Source organism: Ictidomys tridecemlineatus, chromosome 16 (genome assembly GCF_052094955.1).
Source record: "Ictidomys tridecemlineatus isolate mIctTri1 chromosome 16, mIctTri1.hap1, whole genome shotgun sequence".
NCBI classification, from domain to species: Eukaryota; Metazoa; Chordata; class Mammalia; order Rodentia; family Sciuridae; genus Ictidomys; species Ictidomys tridecemlineatus.
Genome location: NC_135492.1, coordinates 15,151,574 through 15,178,380, shown reverse-complemented (window position 1 = coordinate 15,178,380; position 26,807 = coordinate 15,151,574). Strand labels below are relative to the sequence as shown.

Genomic DNA, 26,807 nt, shown 5'->3' with positions numbered 1-26,807 from the left:
AATTTAAGACTTCACATGAAGGTGTAGCTTTAAACCAGGACAAAAGGATCCAAGAGACATGTAGAACATCCACCAAGGGCAGAAAACACTACTCTGATGTGCTGAGATCAGTGTTCACAAGAGGACACACACCAGGTCACAAACAAGCCTCCTCAATCTTTTTTTTTTTTTAAGAGAGAGAGAGAGGAGAGAGAGGGAGAGAATTTTTAATATTTATTTTTTAGTCTCGGCAGACACAACATCTTTTTTTTTGGTATGTGGTGCTGAGGATCGAACCCGGGCCGCATGCATGCCAGGTGAGCACGCTACCACTTGAGCCACATCCCCAGCCCCAAGCCTCCTCAATCTTAAGGACACTGATATCCCGTCAAGTATATCAACAAGCACCATAGAATGAATATAAATTAAAGACTTAAAACTGTCCATCCCAACTATGTGGAGATAAAACAACATCTTTTAACTAGTCACACATGGAGAACTCACAAGTGGAATAAGAAATTTCCTTGAGGAAAACGAAAATCAAAGTACCACCTACTAGAACTTGGGGGGTGCATCAGAGGGATGTCACAGAGACTTGAAGAAACACATCTCCATTCACAACAAGATTGAAAAAAGAGAACCCTAGACACACACAACTTCAGAACACTGAGCTTGGAAAGTGGAACAAAGCAACTATTGATGGAGGAGAGTGAACCAGTAACCCAAGACACCCCACCCCTCCAAAAAGGAGCCCAGATACACAAAAATTCATGATGGAGGGCTACACATTAAACAATTAGCACCAAACCATCTTGATCTTCTCCAAATTGAAAGCATCATCCATGGTGAGGATCTGGGGTTTATCTGTGGGACACAGGTGGCTCAGTACATGCAGATCATCTATAGGGACACCCAATAGCATACAAATTCCAAGGAAGGAGAGACGTTGTCTCAGGAGTGACATGTTCATTTATGTATAAACACTAAAGATCCCACAGAATTTCTTTCAGGATTCTGACAGGCATTCAGCAGAACACAAAGGCAACATCCCAAGAATTCTGCTTTGTCTCAGAGAACAATCCCCATAATAAACCATTATAAAGAGCAAAATACCGAGGCATGAACTTGGCCAATGAAAGAAAACACTTGTACCCAGAAAGTATAATGATGCCATAAATTAAAGCAAACATAAATTAGAGGAACCATTCATCATATTTATGATGCAAAGAGTCAATATCAAAATGTCCATACCATCAGAGTTATGTACAGATGCGATCCCTATCCAAATCTCAGAAGAATATTTTATAGAAATAGGAAACGAGGTAGCTAAAATCTACATGCAACCCTACCAGATCCTAAATAGGTAGATCAACCCTGATAAACAACAAAGCTGATGGAACCACACCCAATTTTTAAATATATTATGAAGCTATAGTAATTAAAACAGTGTGTTAGGGCTGGGGATGGAACTTGGAGATGTAGCACTTGCCTAGCATGTACAGGCCCTGGGGTTCATCACCAACACTTGAAAACCACACATGTGAACAAAAGAAATAGAAAAGGAAGAATGAAAAAACCCATTATGGTATAGTTACATAATAGTAAACCTATAAACTAGTGGAACAGAACGGGGTGCCTTGATAAACATCCTCATACAACGTCATGAAAACATCTTTCAAAGCACTGCCATATATAGCCAATGTAGTATAAATAGTCTTGTCAACAGATATTTGTATGCAAAAGAAAAATGATGGACCCTTTTCCTATGGCACACACAAAGATCAAGTCGAGATGTTTTGAAAGCTTAGATGTGAGACCTGAATCTGTTCCAAAAGAAAACAGTTGGAAATCTTCTTGACATTGAAAAAGAAAATGATTTTCTGGGATATCACACCCTAAGTACAGGCTACAAAGTCAGCAATATGATGACATGAAACTACAATAGTTCTGTACAGGAAGGTGAACAATCAGCTGTCAACAGACAACACACAAGATGAAGATTACATTTTCAGATTATATATCAGGAAAGAGGTTGATTTTCAACGTTTGGGGCTGGGGATATAGCTCAGTTGGTAGAGTGTTTGCCTTGTAAGCACAAGGCCCTGGGTTCAGTCCCCAGCACCCCCAAAAGTTAACCTTTATTAAAACCTCAGAACTTAATAAAAAATAATAACTTCATTAAAAACAGCACGAGATATGAATAGATATCTCACCCAAGCAAAAACACGTATGTAGCCAACGAGCAAAGAAAAGACGCTCAACATCCATCAGTTCTCAAGGAAATGCCAATCAGAGCCACCATGAGGTGAGGTCCTGTCACAGCAGTCAGGAGGGTGATGATGTGAAAGGAAAGGTCACCATGACTGTGGAAGGTGCCCTGTGCCTGGTTGAATGCCTGTCACGGCCCTCGAGAAATTCTGATAAACATCACCATTGTACTTGTGTTTTGTAAGCAAAGTCCAATAAAGAACAGGATCTGAGCATAAGGGATGGATGGACACATATCTGCTGCCATTCTTTGCCACCCAGATCAAACATAGTGTCTTGGGTTCTCCTGGGCATTTCTCATGCATTTGATGCTTCCCTTCGATCCACAGGTCTAGGTTCTCATAATTTATCATTAATCCGAATCCTGGACAACTTCTGTTTTGATTTATCTGGATCCTGGACATATTCTATTTGTGTATGCCATGTGGAAAAATACATCCAGGTTTCTGTATCTGGAAAATGTCATTTTCAACTCTATTCTTGAAAAATATTTGGTCTTCATGTATAACATTTGAAGGAAAAGAGTTGTTTATTTTTTTTTTTACACTTTTAAGATATGGAGGGGATGTGGGGGTAGAAAGATAGTAGAATGAAACTGACATTATTACTGTATGTATATATGTGATTGCACATCCAATATGATTCTGCAACATGTACACTCAGAAAAAATGAGAAAAAATGTATCCCATTTATGTAGGATATACCAAAGTGCATAAATGTTTTCTACTGTCATGTGTAACTAATTAAAACAAATTTAATTTTTTTTAAATATGGTCTCGTTGTCTTCTGGGTTCCAGGGTCTCTGAGAGCAACGTGCTTTCATTGTTATCCATGGCCTCTGATGAGCTGATTTTGGAGAGCATCATCTGCTTTTAAGACAACCTCCTGCTTTCTGGCAGTTTAAATGCAAAGTGCCATTGTCATTTGTGTTTTTTTGACCATATCATAACTCAAATAGAAATACTATGGATATAAGTGACTCTGTACTCTGTGTAATTTTTCCAAGTTTCAAAGACCTTAGAAGGAAGTTGGGTTCTATATCAAAACCTCAGCTTACACAGGGTAACCCTGCATTACTGAAAAAATATTTGCTAGGATTTTCTCACAAAGCATTTCTTGTCCAAAACTAATTTCACATATTACAAGCTAATAGAGTCAGTCCTGTACTCAACCACTTAGGTGCATGTCAGTGAGGTTGCAAGGATATTTAAAGAGAAAAGATGGTGGTGGTTTCCCATTCCTGGTGACAAAATATCCAGGAATACAAGTTCCTGAAACTTGGGAAAATAATATTTTTTTTATTGTTGGTCGTTCAAAACCTTACACAGTTCTTAATACATCATATTTCACAGTTTGATTCAAGCGGGTTATGAACTCCCAACTTTACCCCGTATACAGATTGCTGTATCACATCAGTTACCCTTCCATTGATTGACATATTGCCTTTCTAGTGTCTGATGAATTCTGCTGTCAGTCCTATTTTCTACTATCCCCCCTCCTCTCCCCTCCCCTCACCTTTTCTCTCTCTTCCCCTTCTACTGTGGAAAATAATATTTTATGCCCATTAAACTCAGATTTTTGGAATGTCAAGATTTTTTCTGGGGTTATAGTTGTGCACCACTATGAATGTCCCCCATTTCTTTACTTTAAAAAAAAAAACACATTCTCTTTTCTCCCAGAACTTCTGGAGACTTATTCTAAAGTATCGGTAATGTCAATATTCTGAAACAGAAAGTATACTTACAACTTTTTCAAGTTTACAAGGAATTTTTAACCTCGTCTCAGCAAGAGGATTTCCATTAATTTTGACTATATTTTGATCTAGGATTCCTTTCATTTTTTTTTTTGGTCAATATTCTTTTATGAAGCTTGTAAAAAAAAAAACTTAGTCCATTATTTTTCCACCTTTTACACCCTGTTTTTTCTTTTAGTTTTGGATCTGTAATTATGCAAATTTTTGAATGTTTATAGCTTATGCACACTTGTTATTAATTAATTATTTTTTGGGGGGTACCAGGGATTGAACTCAGGAGCACTTGACCCAGCCCCACACCCAGCTCTATTTTGTGTTTTATTTAGACACAGGGTCTCACTGAGTTGCTTAGGTCCTCATTCTTAGGGAGGCTGGCTTTGAAGTCATGATCCTCCTGCCTCAGTCTCCTGAACTGCTGAGATACATGAGTATGCCACTGTGCCCGGCTCATATTTATATTATTTTTTGTTCTTTTAAATTATACATGACAATAGCATCTACTTTGACATATTTATACAACCATGAAATAGGTCTTATTCTAATTAGGTTCCAGTCCTGTATTTGTACATGATGTGAAGATTTACTGTGGTGTATTCGTAAATGTGCAGAGCAAAGTCAGGTCAGGTTCATATGACTGTCTTTCTTTTTTTCTGACCCTCATCCCTAAATTGTAGAAGTTGTCAGAAGAGGGCAAGACCTCCCACGTTCTTGGATAAGCAGAATTCATATTGTTAAAACACCATACTACTGAAAGCGCTCTACAGATCCAATGCAAGGATCTTTAATTCCTATTAAAGTCCCCATGATGTTCTTCATATAAATGTCCCATTCAATTTTACTGCCACAGACTCTAAGAGGGGATGAGGGATTGACAGCACATGTTCTATGGGTTCAGCACCTAAGGGATCTTCTAAAGCAGCTGTCTCCTACCAACATCTGGCTGAATTCTCCCAACACCACGAAGCAGAAATCAAGAGCCACATTTTACAAATGAAGAAACTGAAGCTGAGACATGAAAAAAGTCAAAACCCTGCAGGAGACAGTCCTAAAAGAAACTCTCAGGCCCCACAGATTTCCTTTGGGCCCGAGGTTTGTAAAAAACCCAACAAGATTTATAGGCATTTGCCCTATGACATTCTTAAAGGCATCTTGCAAAACGAAGGCTTTATAGAAGCAAGTGATTTATTATGTATATGTACATTACATGCCATAAATGTATACTTTAAATGTATACTTTAAAATGTATTTTTTTAAAAGAGGTAAGCCAGGTGGGACCTTGCAAGCCTGTAATCCCAGCAGCTCAGAACGCTGAGGCAGGAGAATTGCAAGTTCAAACCCAGTTTCACCAACTTAGGAAGACCCTGTTTCAAAATAATATACAGACAAATGGCTGGATATGTGGGTCAGTTGTTAAGCATTTGTGGGAACAATCCCCAAAGCTCCCCACCTCCCAAAATTAAATACAGAAAAAAAAGTGTCATCCACTATTATGATTTTGGATGCAATTTTATTTTATTATATCTTCTCAGATAGCAAGAAATACACAGGCTCAAGCATTTGAATTGAAACTATATTCTAGAAACCAGAGCACATTACTTGATCTTTATGTAGTTTAGTTCAGTAGAACACTAATGGAACTCATTGGGTGGGGATGCTTCTGATTGAATTCTATTTTATGGCTTATGAAAATTAGAACCCCCCAAAAAGAGAAGAAAATGTCCCCAACATTGGCAGAGATTCCAGAAGCCTCCCAGTAATGACAGTTATAGGGAGAAGTCATGGCAGAATTCAGACCCTCATCTCACTTGTGGATCTAATTGTGTATTTTGCTTTCTAAGAAGATGGACCCAAAACACTCTGGGCAGAGTGTAATATTCCTCTCTTTCCTGGCGGGAAAATTTATTCCATGAATCAACTTCACTTAGTTACACTAAAACTAGTTTCTGCTCTTAAGAGGAATCCTGAAGGCTTTCCAGGAACCAGGCTAATGAGCACAGAGCCCAAGGCTGTGGCTTCAGGGAGAGTTTACGCGCAGCTCTGGCGCCACCTGGTGTCCAATGCTCAGCTCAGCACGTCTAACGGGGGAAATGACATTAAGCCCAGGGAGCACCAGGTGAGATAGGTTGACAGATGTCCTTGGAATTTTGGGGGGACTCGTGGGGACGCAACTACAGAAGGCGGCGAGGGCCATCTCCTGAAGGAGGCCTTTATCTCAGGTAGGAGGGTCTCGGGGCAGCTGAGTGACACTATGAGAGGTGACAGTGTGAAAACTCAGCAGTGGAAATGTCCCCATGGAGGGTGTCAGGACATCAGGGACCTAAAGGAGCCCACGCCTGTTTGGCACCTCCACAGCTCTGGTGACACCTAGTGTCCGATGCCTGCTCAGCGCCTGAACTCTAGGTCCAGACCAGGAACAGGAGCGGACTCCCAGGAGACACGGGGACTCCAGGCCAGGGGTCTTCTCCTGTGTCCTCACTGTCCAGGGCGGAGCCTGCGACACCGAGTGTTGACTGTTTTATAGAGGACAAAACTATCCACCTGTCCGTCTCAACCACATCCCCGTCACCCCTGCGCCCCCCCCACCCCATACCGTTCCTTAGAGACCCCAGGGCTGCGCTGGCCTCTGTCCAGCCTGAGAGGCGTGTCCTGCTCACAGCTGCAGCGAGTCCCCAAAGTCGCCCTGGCGGGGTCGATTCCGCTCCCGTCCGCACTTCTCCCCCTGCCCAGGGCCAGGACGCACTGCCCGGGTCAGTGCGGGGGACCGCGGGGGCCAGGCTAGGACCAGTTTCTCGCCCAGAAACAAAGTCTCCAAGGCGACATCCCAGTACCCTCCCAGAGACCCCCGGACCCCAACCCACCTGGACATACGGAGAGTCCCCCACGTCCCTGAGGAGGGACGAAGAAGGCTACGCAGCAGGTCCTCAGCCTCCCTCCGCAGCCTCCCCTGTGAGGGAGGAACTGCGCCAGCGGAGCGGACTCTGGGGTCACATCTCAGACCGCGGGAGCCCTAGGGCCCGCTCCCCGCTGGGTCGAAGGCGACCTCTGAGGGGATTTCTAGACACACGCGCCTCTCCTGTTCCTTCACCATGTGCGCATGAGCCCGCCTCTCCCTCAGCTCCCCTGGAGGCTCCTTGTTCCCCGCGCTGCGTTCTCCTGGGGACCCAGGGGCAGGCCGCGCCTCCCACGTGTTTCTGCTGGCCCTGTCCCCTGTGCTCTTAGGGGTGGGGCTCCACTCAGCCCCGCTCGGCTCCACCCCCAGCTGTGCCCACTAGTCGGGCTCCTCTCAGACCTTCTAGCTCCAGCCCCAGCTCCACCCATTCCCTGGGCTCCTCTTGCTCCTCTCCGCCCCACCTGATTCCCTAGGCCCCGCTCCGCCCCTCCTACTGGTGTGAGGTTCCACTCACTCTGCTCGGTTCTGCCCCCAGCTCTGCCTATTCGCTGGGCCCCGCCCCGCCCACTGCTCCTAAGGTTTGGCCTCTCAGGACCTCTCCGCCCAGCACTTCGGCTCTGCCCAGCTCCTTTTGCTACACCTGACAGGTGGACAATAATGCTTATCAATGACTTCTCAGTGACACTTCCACCCCAGAAGGAACTTGGAGAGGAGTCCCCTGCTCAAGGTCACCTGGTATAGATGCGAGATGAGGCTGGTGGGAGCCTTCCTGTCTTCTGCTGCCAGTTTACATCCCCAAAGTAGGAGTGAATCTTGCAGCTGTAGTCCCCCAGGTGCTTTCTGGGTGCGGGTGAGGTTTCACACAGGAAGCACCAGGGTCTAGACTCCTTATGGCATAACGGGACTCAGGTATGATCCTTGCTCTGTGATAGAAAATTTGGATTTGCCTTTGTCAAAGGGGTATTGCAACTTACTTATGTTTCTTGCTGTCTAACTTTTGAGGTTTTCCAAAATGAGGTAGAAGTGGATTTTAAGTGGATATTTTTTAATGTAGGAGTTCACTAATTACTATTAGAAGCATCAGATGACCTCAAAACAGTAATAAAATTTTATATCATCAGTTATTATTGTGCATAAGAAAATAAGTAGCAAACATAAAATTAAAGACAGTTCTACTGACCATAATATCAAAAGCAAAATACTTGGGAATTTTTCAAGAAATGTTAACACTTGAACATTTAACATGGCTTGTTTTTAGAAAATATAACATTATCCCTAAGCCACCTTCTTATTTTTGGTGACCTTAACTCATAGAAAAAAATAGGATTTAAAAAATTACCCCTGTGATTCTGAGGACGCGACTTAAGTATGGTCTACCAGTGAGCTCTATCATCATCCCATTTTTATTTTTCTTTGAGATATGGTCTTGCAAAGTGAGTGAGGCTAAACTCAAAATTGTGACCCTCAAGGCTTGACTTCCAGGGCACCTGGGGTTACATGAATGTGCCATCACAACCCTGGTAGAGATTAGTCTTTTTGTTTTCTTTAGATGTAGTGGACAGAGTACCTTTATTTATATATTTATTTTTATGTGGTGCTGAGGATTGAACCCAGTGCCTCACATGTGCTAGGCAGGTTCTCCAACCCTGAGCCCCAAACCCAGGGATTAAATTCTTGACGTTCATATAACAGATGGCTCAGGATAATATCTAGGTTTCAAACGTGAATAAAGTCCTCATTTTGTGAGTAGAAGGTAGAGGCCACAATGACAGAAAATGTCCATCCTTATCCTTGGAAGAGGTAACATCAACTGTGGATTCACCTGCAACTTAGTATTTGAGGAATTCCCAGATATTAAAAATATAAACAAAAAAGACATGAGGTCAGGGCTCTGAGGGAGGGGAACTAAGTATTCCAAATTGTGATGCATCAAACTGACAAAAACAATGCTAAGGTAACTGGGTATAGAGAATAGGGTCCCTCACATTTAACTGTAGGATCACAGAAGATATATAAGAAAATAAACCATGTACTGGGTACATTTTAAAAAGATGATCATGGGTTGGACTTGGTCAGAAGTCATCATTATCACACCCTACCAACACGCCCACACACATTACTTTCCTTTTACCTCCTTATTAGCAGTCAAACCAACATCCACTCCTCAAGGTGCATCCTTGCATGAAGAGAAAGGACTGAGCCACAGTCTCTTGGGGATCACAATGGGCATATCATTGTCTAGCTTATGGAATGGCAGAGTTCAGGAACATCTCTGTCTCTTTTCTCTCACAAACAAATAACTAGAGGTTTCAATTATAAATTGATGGATGAAGTGACCTTGGGAGTATTGGGTCAAATATTTGGAACACTGAAAATTTAAATGTTCAGCAGCCTAATGTCTTATTTCTTTTTTATCTTTGTTTTTGTTTTTAATGGTGTGGATTGACCCCAGGGGCACTCAACCTCTCAGCAACATTCCTGATCTTTTTTTGTAATTTAGTTAGAAACAGGATTTCCCTGAATTGCTTAGTCCTTTCCTACGTTGTTAAGGCTGACTTTGTATCACCCTCCAGAGGCACTGGGATTACAGTCATGCACCACTACACCTTGCTAAGGTTTTATTTCATTATTTGCACAAGAGCAGTTTTTCATGTAATATAACCTACTAAATGCTCTCAAAATATTTCACTTTGTGAAAGATTCAAAGAGAGAGCTTATTAACTTTATGTTAACAAACTTAAAAGATATGATTTTTCTTATGCCTTGGCTTCTTTTCAATTGATAAAATCAGGTTAGGACATAGTTTTCTAGTTTCTTTATTCTCTTTTTTTGGGGGGAGGATATACTAGGGATAGGTCCCAGTATCACTCAACCACAAAGCCACTGCCCCAGTCATGTTTAAATTTATTTTAGAAACAGGGTATCACTGAGTTGTATAGGTCCCTATTAATTTGCTGAGTCTGTCTTTGAACTCGTAGATTTCCTGCCTCAGGCTCCCAAGCCATTGGGATTTCAGGTATGTGCCCCGGCTCCCAGTTTCTTCATTCTCTTCCAGTTGTTGCTTTCTTTTGTTACATAAATTCAAGTTGAATAACAGTATGTTTAAAAATACAGATATAAAGAAAAGCCAGTGATTTAGGTAAGCAATTGAACATATTCACCAGAAAGTACATTATATATTCACCAGGGTCTATTACTCAGCCATCAATACAAACTCCTCTAATGGTAAGCAAAATAGATGAAATTGGTTGATGTCATGCTAAGGGAAGAAATACACAATAGTGTCACATCTCATACGTTAACTAATATAATATCATGTGCAAGTACAATAGTGATGAGTATGGCTGAGGAGTGTGTGGGGGGCATCAAGGGCAGAAGAGGGTATTTGGATATGAGGAATACATGTATATGCATATATATAAACATCACATTAAATCCCATAAGTATGTGCAATTGCTATGTGATGATAAAAACCATCATCTCTCATAATTATCAAATTCTACACTAAGAACACAATCCTGCTGTCTTTTGGAATTCCAGTAAATGATGTGATATTATTGATGATGCTTCTTGATAACAACCAGGCTCTAACTACACATCCATTCTATTTCCTTCCAGGCTCTGAACAGAGAGTATACAATGTATTTCTGCATCTGAATCATCTCACTTATCCTAAAGTCCTCCAGCTTGTCTGTGTTATTGGAGAATATTCTTTTGTTTCTGCGGTTTCGACCCAGGGTTGCCTTACCAGTGAAAGAGATCCACCATAATTTTCTTTTTCAGTTTTAAAACAGAATGTGGAAGATCTCTGCAGGTGTCTGTGAGTTTGCTTCCAGAAGGCTGAGTCAGAAAGCATGGGGGATACCAGTAATGAACATATATATATTGGTGTTCAATAGGTTTGATATGGAAAAAAGCAAGAGAAGCAGTCACTTGCTTATGCTCCAAGCTTCTTGAAGTCCCCCTTTGGGGAGTTGCACAATTGGCTCTACCGGGGTGTTTTAAAAAATCTTATTTGTTATAATTCGTTATCCATGACAGTATAATACATTTATATACTTTGATATATATACATAGATGGGATATAATTTCTCATTTTTCTGAGTATACGTATTGTAGAATCACATGGGTCATACAGTCACATACATAAATAAAGTACTAATGTCTGTTTCATTCTCTTTCTTATTTCCACATCCCCTGCCTTCCCCTCCTTACACTTTTTTCTACCTAATGTAAGTTAATGCTATTCGTTTTTCTTTTGCATTACAATTCTTAATACTCATATAAATCACAATTTTGTATCTTTTTTATGTAACGTATGTTGACACCCAATTCAAGTCTTCATGCATGTACTTTGGATGATGTTGTCCATTACATTTTACCATCCTTGTTATTCCCCATCCACCTCCCTTTTTCTGCCACCCCTCTGCCTTATCTAGAATTCATCTATTTCTCCTATGCTCCTCCTTCTACTCCACTATGAGTCAGCCCCCTTATCTCAGGGAAATATTCAGCATTTGTTTTTAGAGGGAGGGCATTTGTAACTTCACTAATCATTATCTTCTCCAACTCCATCCATTTACATGCAAATGCCACGATTTTATGCTTTTATAGCTGAGTAAAATTCCATTGTGAATATATGCCACATTTTTTTATCTATTCATCCACTGAAAGGCATCTGTGTTGGCTCCATAGTTTAGCTATTGTGAGTTGTGGTGCCATAAACATTGATCTGGCTGTGTCCCTGTAGTATGTTGTTTTTAAACATTTGTGCTTAGACTGAGGAGAGGGATAGGTGTGTCAAATTGAGGTTCAATTCCCATATTTCAAAGGAATCTCCATATTACTTTCCAAATTGGCTGTACCAATTTGCAGTCCCACCAGCAATGTATGAGTGTACCTTTTCCCCACATCCTCACCAACACTTATTGTTATTTGTTTTCATAATTGCTGCCATTCTGACTGAAGTGAGATGAAATCTTAGAGTAGTTTTCATTTGCATTTCTCTGATTCCTAGAGATGATGAGCATTTTTCATATATTTATCGATTGTATATCCTCTCCTAAGAAGTGTCTGTTCAGGTCCTTAGCCCACTTGTTGACCAGGTTATTTGTTTTTTCATCTACCAGGATCATTTAAGCCCTCTATCCTTGACCACAGCTGCTTCATTTGCTTCCTCATATTGTGAAGCTTCCAGCTTCTTGTACTGAGCTGTTACCAGTTTCCCAGTGTTGCCATCCTGCAGGCAAACATTTGGTGACTATTTGTCTCATGATTATGTGAGTAAATATAATAAGCTGCCTTCTGTATACACATGTACATTTTTTTGTATTCTATTTTTCTGAAGAATCCTAAATATACAGGCATATTCTCAAGGTCTAGGTCATATTGCATCTCTAGTTATAATTTTTTGAAAAAACCCTTATAGTATTTTTAATGTCTATTCAAATTTATATTCCTGGCAAGGATGTCCAAATGTTTCCTTTTCTGCATATCCACTGCAGTATGTGTTACCTACCAACATTTTGAGGATTGAGCCCACAAGCATGTGGCTATATCTCATTGTGATATAACCTAAAAGCATAAAAATTCCAAAAGAAAATAGGAAAAATTTTTTGCCATTGGTGTTGGCAATGGTTTTAGATAGAATATGCAGAGACTGTACACGGAAAAAATGGCTGAGATTATATAAAGCTAAAAATGCTTCTATACAGCAGAGAAATCAATCAATGAAATGTAAAAGACTGGGTTAAAGAAAACCGTTTCTAGCCCCACATCTGAAAAAGCTCAACATCCAAAATATAAGAAACTTACACAACTCACCAAATTTTAATATAAACCCCTCATAACCTAATTTAAATATGGTAAAATAATTGAATTCTCCCATAAAAATTAAAAAAGTGTGTAAAGACATATGAAAGTTACTCAAGATCACATATTAAACTACATAAACTGATAATGTAGCTTTTCTGCTTTATTTGTCTCACAGGATTATGGGTGCACATTCTCCATCCTTCACGGGGCATCTTGAGATCCATTAGCAAAATGCCAGGTTCTCATTTTCCCACATTATGCTTCCTCATTATTCCATCTTAATTGCCAAGAAAATCTCGAGCCTGGAAAACAACAAAATACAGATAAATTACAAGATAATCGTCAACTTTGAAAATTACTTCAGGAATCAATAGAATACATTAGTAGACCCAGATGTGAAAAAATATAAAATAGACCTACAAATCAACATTTAACTTTACAGCTGCTCAAAAAATACATGCAGTTATGCTGATATGGGAGTACATGCCACTAGTCTTCACTACCTCGAGGCCACAGCAAGAAGAGGATTTAGGCTACAGAATTTGAGGCCAACCTGGCAAAAACCCAGCTCTAAAAATTGACCTACCAAAAAAACAAACAGTAATCACATTTTTAAAAAGGAGCCTTCATGGGTGATTTCTATGAAACATGTAATTAGGATCAGTAACAATAATTTATGATCACGTCTAAATGTAGAAGAAGAAAATTGACTAATTTTTTCAGTAAGGCCAGAAATATCAGCTAACACAGCATAAGAATGGAAATTGCAGACCATCCTTTTATAGATGTTGACACAGATATTCAAAACCCCTAGGAAACTGATAACAACAACAAAAAGAATGATTGGATTTCATGACCAAAAGGGACATTGTCATATGGGAAGTTCCCCAAAATCATTTTGATAGAGCAAAGCTATGGCAAATCACTTACCATATTCCTGTAAAACCTATGGCCAATTATGACCTGAGGAAAATTTTTTTTCAATCCACTTAACGGCAGCTATGAACTGTTTTCATATTTAAAGGTGTGAACTGAAGTGTTTCACAATCTAGTTTTAGAAAAAGAAAAAAAAGTTTGCTTTTCTGACTTCTAAATATTGTTTGAGTATATTAAATGGGATTTTCATCAAAAATCAATAGCATATGCAGATGATTCTATTATTTCCATAACGTTTCTAAGAAATTTCCATGAACTAATGAAACATAAGTTCAATAATGTTATGGGTTAAATGGTCAACATTAAAGTATTTAAATTTTATACAGTAGCAATGAGCAGTGTTAAAATGACAAATATAGGAAAAATAATCTGAATGAAAGTATTAACAAAAGAATTGTTCACTGCAAAGTAAAAAGTAAAGGTGAAAGTAAAATGCAAAAAAGATCATGGAAATGAAATGAGAAAACTGTTAGTATTCAATGATTAAAAGTTTGATTTTGGGTTTTAAGGGTTGATGGGCTTCCACCAGACTAGCGCACAGGGTGAGGCCAGCCTTCCTCCTCCCTCTGGCCTGGCATGGTACAGAGCTTTCTCCTATGGTCTGATATGTATTCTATAAATGTCAGTTAAGTTTTTAATTGTGTTATTGAGCTCTATAGTTTCTTTATTCAACTTTTGCTTGGAAGATCTATCCATTGGTGAGAAAGGTGTGTTAAATTCACCCCAGATCATGTTGTGGTCAATTTGACTCTTGAACTTGAGAAGAGTTTGTTTGAACATAGGTGCGCCATTGTTTGGGGCAAATATATTTATGATTGTTATGTCTTGTTGGTGTACGGTTCCCTTAAGCAGTATGAGATGTTCTTCTTTATCTATTTTGATGACTTTGGCTTGAAGACTACTTTATTTAATATAAGTATGGAGACCCCTGCTTGCTTTCAAGGTTCATGTGAGTGGTATGTGTTTTCCCAATCTTTCACCTTCAGTCTGTCCTTTCCTGAGTCTCCTGGGGGCAGAATATGGTTGGATTTTTTTTAACCCAAGCTACTAGTCTATGTCTTTTGATTGGTGTGTTTAAGCCACTAACATTTAAGGCTATTATTGAGTCATGATTTGTATTTCCAGCCATCTTTGTTTATTTTTGCTACTTGAAGTGTTAATTATTGTTTAATTTTTAATTTTTATCTTCATATAGGATCCAGCATTTTAATTGAACATGTGTAGTGATCAAATCTGTGCAATTTCTACCTTCTAAAATATTAATTTGATGTTTGAATTGTGTGAACTCTTTTTAGAATGTCCACAGTCTAATAATTACTTATACAGTTAAAATTATGGGGTATAAAACCTAAGAGTTACTTTTCCCTCTTAACTGCTTTTTGGCACTCCTTGCCAACTGTCTCTTATAACAGATATAAAAAGATTTTCTCTTTTGTGGTTCCTTGTGATCAACTTTCTCAGCTTCAACATATGAGTGCAAACATACAGGATTTGTGAAATATGAAAAGTCACTAGAAAAAGACAGTCTCCCATGGTAAATCTAGAAAAAAGAATATAAATTTAAAAACTTTAAAGTATAATCCCAGTGCTTTGTAAGGCTAAGACAGGAGGATGCTGAGTTCAAATCCAGCAACAGCAGGGTCCTGAGCAACTTGGTGAGATGCTGTCTCTAAATAAAATACAAAATAGGAGTGAGATGTAGCTCAATTTTTGAGTGCCCATGAATTTAATCCCTGGTATCCCTCAAATATATTAGGTTTCACATTTAATCACTAGGCCTTAGTTATTTTTGGTGAGATCTAGATATAAATGTCATATGCCAATTCTTATGAATTTATTTTATGTAAGTCAAATATTCTATAAATATTTTTACAGTATAGGCTTAAATTGATCTATATTATCATGTAAAAAAATAACTTAAAAATTGCTTTAGATGTATCTGAATGCCTGCAATCCCATTGACTTAGGAGTCAGAGTATTGCAAGGCCAAATTTCAGTAACTTAGCAATATTTTCCCCCAATATAAAAAATGGCTGGTGAGATAGTTTAATGACTAAGTGACCTAGGTTCAATCTGTGCTACAAAGGAAAAAAGGAGGGTTTTAAAATTGCTTTGTTTCACAACAGAAACAAATGTGGAATTTAAAACCATCCTGTTTATAACGGGAGAGTAAATAAGATCTGTTACCCCTAACAACACATGTGCAGACTTACAGCTTGGGGTTGTCCTTATCACCCAGCTCAGCTTCACCACTACTGCCAATGCTTCCCATGTCCTCTTGGTGTTCACTAACAGATAAAAGGGAGATGGAGAATTGGGACTGGTCTTGCTTCAAGCAAGTGGGCTTGTGACTGATGTAAGCCTAGGCAGAAACCTCTTACATGTGGCTCTTTGTGTGCTGACAATCTATGAAGAGCACTAGGGAGAAATTACTGACACCACAGAGAGGGCAACATCATCACCCAGCACCTCTGCTGCAAAACACACCCTCCAGTAAAATGATGAGCAAACCTGGGCAATACTTGACTGAATGAATGGCAGCTTCTTGTGAGAAGTAGATATGAGAACCATGGCTTGCTTTTATAATTTGTCAGGGTTTTAAAATACACCTCAGGGTTCACACTTACATCTATGATATTTATATTACTATTATTTTAAATTTCTCCTGAGAAAAGCAACTAGAAGAGAAATTGTTCTTTGAAGTCAAGAAAGAAGAAGACCCAGAGGTGCTTCTCTGTGGGCACAAGTGCATGGAGTACTGCTTACATGGCATAGGTTAAGGGCATCTGCGTTGTAGGCCACTCCCCATGCTAGGCGAGTGAGTGGCAAACTGCTTCCCCCATCGGCACAACTCTGGGCACAAGGCCATGTGTTACACTCCCACTCTTTGATTGTTCACTGCAAGGACACTGAGCAGACATTACATTGGTGGTTGTTTATATTTTGCTTAGGCACTGCCTGAGTACACATGTAACTGAACAATAAAATCAGGCCTGCTTGGTTTCTGGAGGTCTTGATTAGAGACTCCACAACCACACTCTCCTCTACTATGTTCTGTGGACATCCTCATGGATGAAAGAGCCCATGCAATTCTCTGAAGACCCCAAGCTCTCATTACTGGGAAATCCACACGATCCTGCAGGAAGGTCCATTTTCCCTGACTGATAATGCAATTGAAGAGTCAAGTTTTGCTTTCAGCTTTCCTGCTTTATCTTGCTCTGTGTGTCTTAGGGTCACATTTATCTGTGCATGCTAATGACAAGCTCAAGCTCAAGCTCTAAGGGAAATATTAAAATTAAGAAAAGAGGAGGAAGATCTATAGGTCACATGTTGTAGAAATCACAGGCAGATGAAATCTAGTCAGAGCCGAGGCAGAGTCCTAGCTGGAGTCCACTCTAAAAAACCTACATGATCAACTCGACCTTCTCTGAGAGAAATTCATGTAAAAAGCAGGCTCAGTATTCTGTGTACTGTATATAAATATACATAAAAGCATTAATTAGCTATATTAAAAAGGATCCCCATTATCTGGAGTCAAAAGAAAAAACAGTCATTTTCAGCAGACCCACTTATGTTCCAGTTGTAGAAATCAGAATATAGTTCTTGAACACTGCCATTATCAACATGTGAAGGGTAAGTACAAGCATGATAATGAATGAGACATTTATTTTTTCTAGAGGTAATGGAAATTTGAACTAAATGGAAATATATAAAATCAAAACTAATATCCACAGACACAAATTCCACATGGATGGGATGAGGGAGGTTGGAAAACTGAAGAAGAAAGTCACAATAATTGCAAAAGCATGAGACCTCCAAAGCCACATGAGAGGGAAACATAAAACAGGAAAAGAGTGCAAGTCATTGAACAAGTATTTCAGCATGTGAACAGTTAGAAAGACATATCAAGGGTGGAGGAAAAGTATTCCCTCATGCAGCTCCCATCCTGGACCCGCCACATGAAAGTTTTGTGCCTTTGGTGAATTGGGCTCTGCCTTACTCCCTGGTATAGCCTATTAATCACCAAAGTGCCACCTGGAATACTGTCCCTCATACACACTCACCTCCTGGGAGGCTTCTGAATGAGCCATGGCAGAGGGTTGGCCAGTATTTCCAACTTTGTGGAGCCAAGAAGAGCTCATTGGAGAGGTGGAGAATTGCAGACCACACTTTTGTTGTAATGTGGACATGCTGTGTAATTAGGTGTTGTTGAGTCTAATCTCTTTGTAGCCATGAGTTTTCATAGAGAGAAAAATAATTTCATCTCTAATTGTGAGGATTAGGCCAAAACATACTGAACAAGTGGGTTCCAACCAGTTAAAGAAGGCTCTCTGGGGAGCTGGGCATTGTGATATTTGCCTGTAATCTAAGCAGGTTGGAAGGCTGAGGAAGAAGGGTCATGAGTTCATAGCCAGCCTCAGTGAAAAAAAATTTACTAATCAGATCAGTGAGATCCTGTGTCTACATAAAATAAGGATAGGGATGTGGCTCAGGGGTTGACTGCCCCTGAGTTCAACCTTTGTTATCATACCACCCCCAAAAAAGAAGAATGTCTGAGGAATGAGTCTCAGGCTTTGGATTTATAACAGCTTTCATGGAGGTTCTAAAGTGTAGAACTAGTACAGAATAACTGTTATGGGCCAAGTTCTGTGTTGGATGTGCATGCATTTGGATCCAGGCTCTTTTATACATTATATATATATATATATATATATATATATATATATATATATATATATATATATATTATAGATTTGATGTTGATTTATTGATGGAATATTTCCTATGCAAGGCATGTATGTGCTTTATTTGAAGTCTGAAATAGTAGATTTATATTTTAAATAATCTGCAGCTACATATTAAAAAATAATAGTCATCAGAAAATCATGTAGGTGAAGCTAGATCATTTCATGACTCTTTAGAACATGTAGAAATGTAAGGCAAGATAGTAGGAGAAACAATAAAACTGAAACATTCATGAACTTGGGATGCCATTTAAAAATCTGAGGTGAATGTAGGTCCACAATCTGGCTTCCATAACAAGACCCCTTACAGCACAAAAATTAAAAATCAAGAAAAAATAAAGGTGATAGATACAAACTAAAAAGCTGCTTCTCAGCAACAGAAACAATAATGTGAAGAAAGAACCTACAGTTTTTATACAAATCTTTACCACACATAATTCAGAAAAAGCACTAATGTCTAGGGTATATAAAGAACTCAAAATTAACACAAACAACAATAACAAAAACCAATTAACAAATGGACTCTGTAACTGAACAGACACTTCACAGAAGAAATATAATCCATTAACAAATACATGAAAAAACATTCCACATATCTAGCAATTAGGAAAATGTAAATCAAAATTACTTTAAGATTTTATCTCACTTCAGTCAGAATGGCAATCATTAATAATACAGGCAACAATAAATGTTGGTGAGGTTGTAACGAAAAAGGAACACTCACACATTGCTCATGAGATTGACTCCAAATTGGTGCAACCACCATGGAAAGCAGTATGGAGATGCCTTGAAAAACCAGAATGGAAACATCATTTGACCCAGCTATCCCTCTCTTTGGACTATACCCAAAGGACTTAAAAACAGCATACTACAGGGAAACAGCTGCACCAATGTTTAAAGCAGCATGATTCACAATAGATAAACCATAGAACCAACCTATGTTTCCTTCAACAGATGAATGGATAAATAAAATGTGATATATATATATATAATTTCCCCCACCAATGGAATATTACTTAGCTTCAAAGAGGAATGAAACTATGCCATTTGGTGGTAAAAGGATAGAGTTGAAGAATATCATGCTAAGTGAAATATGCCCCCCCATAGAAACACAAAGGCCAAATGTTCTCTCCAATAAGTGTATGCTAATTCACAATTGGGGTGGGGAAGAATAGTTGTTTTGATTAAGTAGAGAGGAGTGCAGTGAGGGGAAGGAATATGGGAAGAAATGATAGTAGAATGAAACAGACATTACATATAATACATAATATATAGAGATGCTAAAGCACTCAACAAGGGAGGGGGAGAGAATAGAAATTCAGTGGATTAGACAAAGTTTGATTGAAAGGAAGAAAAGGGAAATAGGAATACAAATGACAATTAAATGAATCAGACACAACTCTTCAATGTTTATATATAAATATACCACCAGGGAAGGTCCACACCATGTACACCTCAAGAATGGAATGATAACTAAAATGAGTTTAACTCCATGTATAATATGTCAACATTTGCTCTACTATCATGAATACCTAAAAAGAGTAATAAATTTTAAAAATGACAAGGGAAAACTTGTATACCGAGAAGGTTTGTAAGTTAAAAACTCTTCAATGAATGGTAATGTCATTAAGGTTAAATAAATGTATAAAAGAGTACCTTGAGCCCATACAAAACAACAATGGTAAATAGAGTTGCCCAAGTCAGTCTGCGCAACTAGGTATAATCACATAATTTTTGGTTTACAACTCTTTTCTATTTGTTTTATAAAGCAGAACAAGAACAATACTTACAAGTTGAGCAGAGAGGAAACATTACATAGCAGTGTTATAAATACTATGAATAGTGCTGTGGGCACTCAAAGAAAGCATTCTGAACTTTCTCCCCCATGCAATAAAAAATCATGCAGTTGAAAGATACACTACTTACTGACTAGATAACACATAAATATGTTTGTGACATTCAGTATGTGGGCAGCTGCTCAACTTCGCAGGTCAGATCGAATAGATAACAAGGAAGACACTCTCTTCACACAAGACAGTGTTTCCTTGAGTAATACTCTGAAAGCAAGAGAGAAAGCTAAATGAAAGACACAGGCAACTGTATTGCCAGACTAGGAAAGCCCAGCCACTGAACCTATGTACTGGGGAGTTTCAAAGAGCTTCTCAGGGACCTGAAAGGTACGTGCTGGGCAGAGCATCCTCTTCACAGGTGAGAGTCTGACGTCTTGTTCTAACTTGTATTGAAAGTGAGGCCGAATAAATACAAGTTAGAACAAAGAAAACTTTATTGTAACATCTTGCATGACCTGGTGATCCCCTGAAAGACATCAAGTCCTCCCAAGAACAGGTCAGATCCTAGAGGAGGGAGTGATAGCCTTGAGATGACTAAATAAATTGGGATTCTAATGAGTGAGCAACCCAGCCAGATGCATTCAGAAATCAACATTTTTATCTATTTCATCAAAGACTGCAGACATCATTTAATCAAGAAAAGGGAAGATCTTTAGTATTTAGAGGTTCAGACTTCTAGGACTGAACCTTCCCTTCTGGCCTTATAAATAGTTTAAACTCTCATATGTAAAATGAAGCCAGTTTTCTGCATAAAATAATGTGGAGATAAGCATGAAACCTAGACATTTACCCTTTGGAATACAGAATGGTGTGAATATTATTCTCCTAGAACTTATCATTATATTTCAATATTTATTTTCTCAAATAAAGTTAAATGAAATGTTGGTGGGTGGTGTTTTGTTGACCCAAAGGGCTCACATATGAAGAGAATATTGTGTTTTTACTTTTTGAACAGGACTTGTAGATGAGAGTCTAGAGGTTATTTCAATCAAAATTGTGTTTCTCTCTGTGGTGTCATGGGCTCTTGGAGCCATAAGATCTGAGGACGGACATGGTTAGTTTATAGTGTCTTATAATTACTGAGTTACAGAGGGTTCTGGGAGACCATGACACATGCTATCTATTGCATAATCCAATAAGTATAACAAACATTATATTGTAAATTATTAAGTAGAACCAAAGGGTCTACAAAATCAAAATATATAATCAAATAAAAAATGTGGGGACATAAATGCTCCTATAGTATGTCTTTTTCTTTTTACAGTCATCATTTTGCATGTTTCTAGTTACACTTTTCTTCTGGGTATCCAAAACTAAAGAAGTGGTCTCAAATTGTGATGTTTTTCCTATACTAGAGGCGAGTATAGTCACCTCAGTGATGAACGTCATAGAATTCATGAGGAACTGCATGATTTCTTCAGTTCAAGATTCAGGATGGGCCTATGGACCATGTGGATTCCCCAGGAAACATTAAGACTATTTCTCCCTTCAGCAATCCTCCTTTATTGCCTGAATACACATGTTGGCTCCTAGTCTCTAGGGTCTTTTTTCTCTCCCTGATTGGGGGCTTGTATACCTCTTCAGAGTTGTAGATCCCTTAGGGTGTACTGCTACTATATAAGGTGAAATGTTAAACTCATAATTCAAACTAGGGATATCTGGGCATTATTTTAGTATCCCTAGGTCCTCCCTATAACACTCTTAATTTTCCCATAATTACAAACAAGAGCGCATGTAATTTACATAAATAATATCCTCCAAATAATACTTGATTAAACATATAAAATAATTAATGGAGATGTTATAGTATTATTTACCCAATAGAATGTTTTACTATTGAATCGATCCATTATCAAAATGAATAGTAGGAGATGTGTGATCTAATATCATTAAATGCATGACAAGGTTAACATTAAGAAATTCACACTTTATTTAGTAACAAATTGCATCTTTAATGAAATAAAAGTAAAAATGCTCTGTAAAACGGGTATGGTGGGCTATGCCATGACCCTAGGGACGTGACAAGCTTTGCAAGTTCAAAGTCAGGCTCCATAACTTAGTGAGGCCTTATAAAACTTAGTAAGATTAAGAGGCTCTTAAAAATTTAAATTCTAAATTTCTTATAAATCTTAAGAGACTTCTGAAATAATCAACTCTTAGTGTTATTAGTATTTCTCCAGTTGTGAAAAATGAGACTCTTTAGTAATTGTTGATATATTCTAAAATTATATCCTTGTAAGGATGCACAATTCTATACTTGTATTTTTCTATTTCTACAATATCAGCTAAAGATGGTAAGAAAATTTTCAGCAAATGTCAAAAGCAATTACCCATTTTCTACATTTAAATGATTTTTTTCCACCTAGGTCCCAAATACTTCAAGGGATGAGCTATAGATAAAAAACTTACTACAATCTCTATATTTGTCAAGGTGTTTTGTAAATATTTTGCTGTTATTGAAGGTATACACTTTGGGCAAATGGTACTCCACATTTGCTACAGATATGAGGTCAGAAATTTAAAAATGTCAGAAATTTGAATACAGTCTTTGACACATTCTTTGAGTTTCTATAGGCTATAAATCCTGCAGTGTTTTAAAAATGTTTGTTTGATCAATGGCCAAAAGCTTTGCAAAAATTTTTCTGCACGTCCTCTCACTTGTATGAATTCTGAGGTGCTGAGTAGGGTGTGAATAACTGTTGGAGACTCTGACACCTATTTTACACTTGTATGATTTCTGTGCTATCATATCTCTGGTGTGAAATAGTGTTGAACTACTGTGAAATAAGGCTTGATTCATCCTTAAAGACCCTGATGCAATGTTTTCACTTGTAAAGCTTCTCTCCAGTATAAAATCTATGATGTTTAGTAAGATATGATCTTAAATTTAAAAAAGTTTGCCATTCTTCACATTTATAGAACTTCTCTCTAGTATGGGTTCTCTGGTGTCAATTAAGTATTGATTTTTGATTAAAAGCTTTGCCACATTCTCTACATTTGTAGGGCTTCTCTCCAGTGTGGTTTCTCTGATGCTGAGTAAGTGATGTTTTGATGAAAACTTTTGCCACATTCTTTACAGTTGGAGGGCTTCTCTCCAGTGTGGATTCTCTGATGCTGAGTAAGTGATGATGTGTGATTAAAACTCTTGCAACACACTTTACATTTGTAGGGCTTCTCTCCAGTATGAATCCTTTTGTGACAATTATGCAGTGAGATGCTATTAAAAGGTTTGCCACACTCTTTATATTTGTAGGGCTTCTCTCCAGTTTGGATCCGCTGGTGCTGGGTAAGTGATGATTTTTGACTAACTCTTGCCACGCACATTACATTTGTAGAGCTTCTCTCCAGTATGATTCCAGTTTTGGCAATAGAGATGCGAGTTTGTATTAAAACTTTTTCCACTCACTTTATATTTGTAGGGCTTCTCTCCAGTATAAATACTTTTGTATGAATTACGCTGTGAGATGCTATTAAAAGTTTTTCCACATTCTTTACAGCTGTAGGGCTTTTTTCAAGTGTCAATTAACTGGTGCTGAGTAAGTGATGATTTTTGATTAAAACTCTTGCCACACACATTACATTTGTAGGGCTTCTCTCCAATATGAATTCTGTTGTGGCGATCAAGATTCGACTTTGTATTAAAACTTTTGCCACACACTTTACATTTGTAGGGCTTCTCTCCAGCATTAATTCTCTGGTGATTTTTAAGGCTTGGTTTTTGACTAAAAGTTTCGCAAAGTTGTTTACATATGTGGGGCATCTCTTCAGTGTGTGTCCACTGGTGACAAATAAGATTGGAGCTTTTATTAGAAGTTTTGTCACATTCTTTGCATTTGCATGGCATATCTCCTGTATGAACACTGTGATGTTGAGTAAAATTCTTGAGTGTGTTGCATTCTTCACATTTGTACGTCTTATCTGCAGAATAAATTTTTGTTGTTGAGTAAGAGTTGAAAATTTTTTAACGCTTTGCCACAGTTTTTACATTTACAGGTCTTTTCTTCAGTATAAATCCTCGGATGCTTAACAAGTTGTAACGTTTCACTCAATGTTTTTCCACATTCTTTAAATTTATATGGTTTATCACTGTCATAGTATCTACTGTGTTTAGAAGATGCTGAGAAAGCTGATGCTTTGATATTTTCTTTAAAAGTATAGGGCTCTCATTCTCTATAAATTCTCTTGTATTAAGCAAGCTCTGCACTGTGATTAAGAGCCCTTTCACATACCTTACACTTGAAAGTTTTGTCTTGACTACGAATATTTGAATGAGTAATAGTTTTTGAGCACTGAAGCAAGACTTTCCCACATTTTTCATCTTGGTAAATTGTTTTTACAAAATTACTAGGAGTTTCTCTATATTCATAATTTTTATCACCAACGTAAATATCCTGGTAATTACTCGGGGTAGAGACATGGCTAATGGTGTTACTTATAGCATTATCTATATAGTGCACTTTCCAGAAATCTGTATCAGAATTATCATTGAGCAATAGTGGGGAAGTAAAAACCTTTCTACAATTTTTAATATTGTCCATTTGTTTTGTTGCAGAAAAAAATGGACATTTTGTAAAGAAACTCTCAAAAAATCACTTTTAGAAATTTGTCTTAAATATTGTCTCTTTGCAAATGTTTGATGGGAAGTTTAACTCAGTGCTACATTTATAATTGGCTAAGTTAAAAACTTATGCATGGACCAGATACCTTTTCAAATTTTCCACATTTCCTTTCAGAGGTAATATAGTCATCAAAAATGGCTGTGAATATATTCTTAAACATATATATATATATATATATATATTTAATACTAATAGGAATACATTAAATATTTTTTTCAGATATTGTTTATGGTGTATTTGGGCTATAGAATTTTTATTGCAAATACAGACTACTAATTGGTTTTGTCCATTATAACATTATAATACAATTTTTGAACTTTACTCTCACCTATATTTTTCCATTTTTTCCTTAGTTGTAAATAGTCAAGATCACACTTTCCATATCGTCTCTCTCTCTCTTTTATTCCCTGCTCTGGTAAAATTTATTGAGGATGATGAGAAGCCATGGCTGAAATAAATAAAAAATAAATAAATAACAATCATGTTTACTTACTGTACTTGGCTGAGTATATTTTGCAAACATAAGAAACTACAGCAATTAAGAAACATCAGCAGGGGAGTAGATTATTAAATCCAAGTCCATTGTCACAGCAGAAATATATATAAATCAAAGAAAAATCTACACAGAAAAATTCTTTGAGAAGTTTTCAAATCATCTTACTGTTCACAGTATCCAAGATGCGTACATTACTTTGAAAAGTAACACAGTAGAGGAAAATACATTGTGTTCCACAAAGCCTTTCCTCCTTCACAATATATTTTAAAAATTTACCAACTTTTTTCTGCTTCATTAAAAAAATATGAAACATGCAAATATTTGGGGACTGTTCAAAAAGGATTTCCTGCTTACCACCAGAAAAAAACACAGCTAAGTAAACTGTAAGAAAAGTTATAAATTAATCCAAGAGAATAGTAAATTATCATTTAAATGAAATTTACTGAACTAAACCAACACAAAAAAAAAACAGAATAAAAATTAGTCAAGAATTGTTAATAGTAATAAGCAGAAAATGTGTGTTGAAAGAATTTCTTTAGAAAATGTCTGACAGTGTCAAGGAGGACAGAGAAACATAGGCGACTGAGCAAGAAGTATCAAAATTTCAAGGCCAGCCAAAGTAAAATGAAGAAAAAAATGAAAAGTGGGAAATAATCCTTAAGTTCTCTTTCTAGTACTAATAAACACATTCCAGAAAATAGGAAAAATAAAACATCCACACAACTCAATTATCACCAAGTTCTAAAAACTAAAAGCAGGTATTCAACTAAGTTTTTAAACTCAGAATATTGAGCATTCAAGAGAAAAAGATGGGTCACCTAGAAATGTGTAACTATGTAATTGTGAAATCCTTAGTTGAAACTTCACAACACAAAAAGGAATACAGGGCTATATTCAAAAAATGAAAGACTAAAATTATCAACCAAGACATTATATTCACAGCTACTATATTTCAAAAGAGAAGGAAAATAATGACTTTAAAGATATAAAAATGCACACACTACTCATCAACACTAGCTGTTCTCCACAAGTACGAAAGGTAATCCTTCATACTACAATGTAAATGTGCCCAGCAACACAAGTCATATGAAATTTTAAACATGTCTTGGCACAAACAATTCTACTGTATTGTAATGATGGTTCACAAAATATGTAATTTTGCAATATAATTTGAAAGAAAACAGAATAAAAACAAAAGTGTAAATAGGCATATATATCTGTAACAATAATATAATTTTGAAAGGACACATAAATATATTCAATTTTTTAATAAAGTGAAGTCAAGTTGAATCTCATACAAAGTAAGTGAAGGAGACAATTCAGTTTTAAGATTTTTTTTGTTGTCAAATGCAAGATTAAAAAATTCTGATCAAAACAAACCTTGGCTATCTGAATTAACTAAAAATTACAACTGTTGGTAGTCTGCAGGATACTCTAAAGCTAAAAGCACACACATA

General features: G+C 37.6%; 1 non-coding gene across 1 annotated transcript; it reads left to right on the top strand.

The window, feature by feature from the left end:
- The first annotated feature begins 2,033 nt into the window (after nucleotides 1-2,033).
- Nucleotides 2,034-2,106, top strand: Trnat-ugu (transfer RNA threonine (anticodon UGU)). Its single transcript has one exon. It is a non-coding gene; the product is annotated as a tRNA-Thr (tRNA).
- Nucleotides 2,107-26,807: the final 24,701 nt, after the last annotated feature.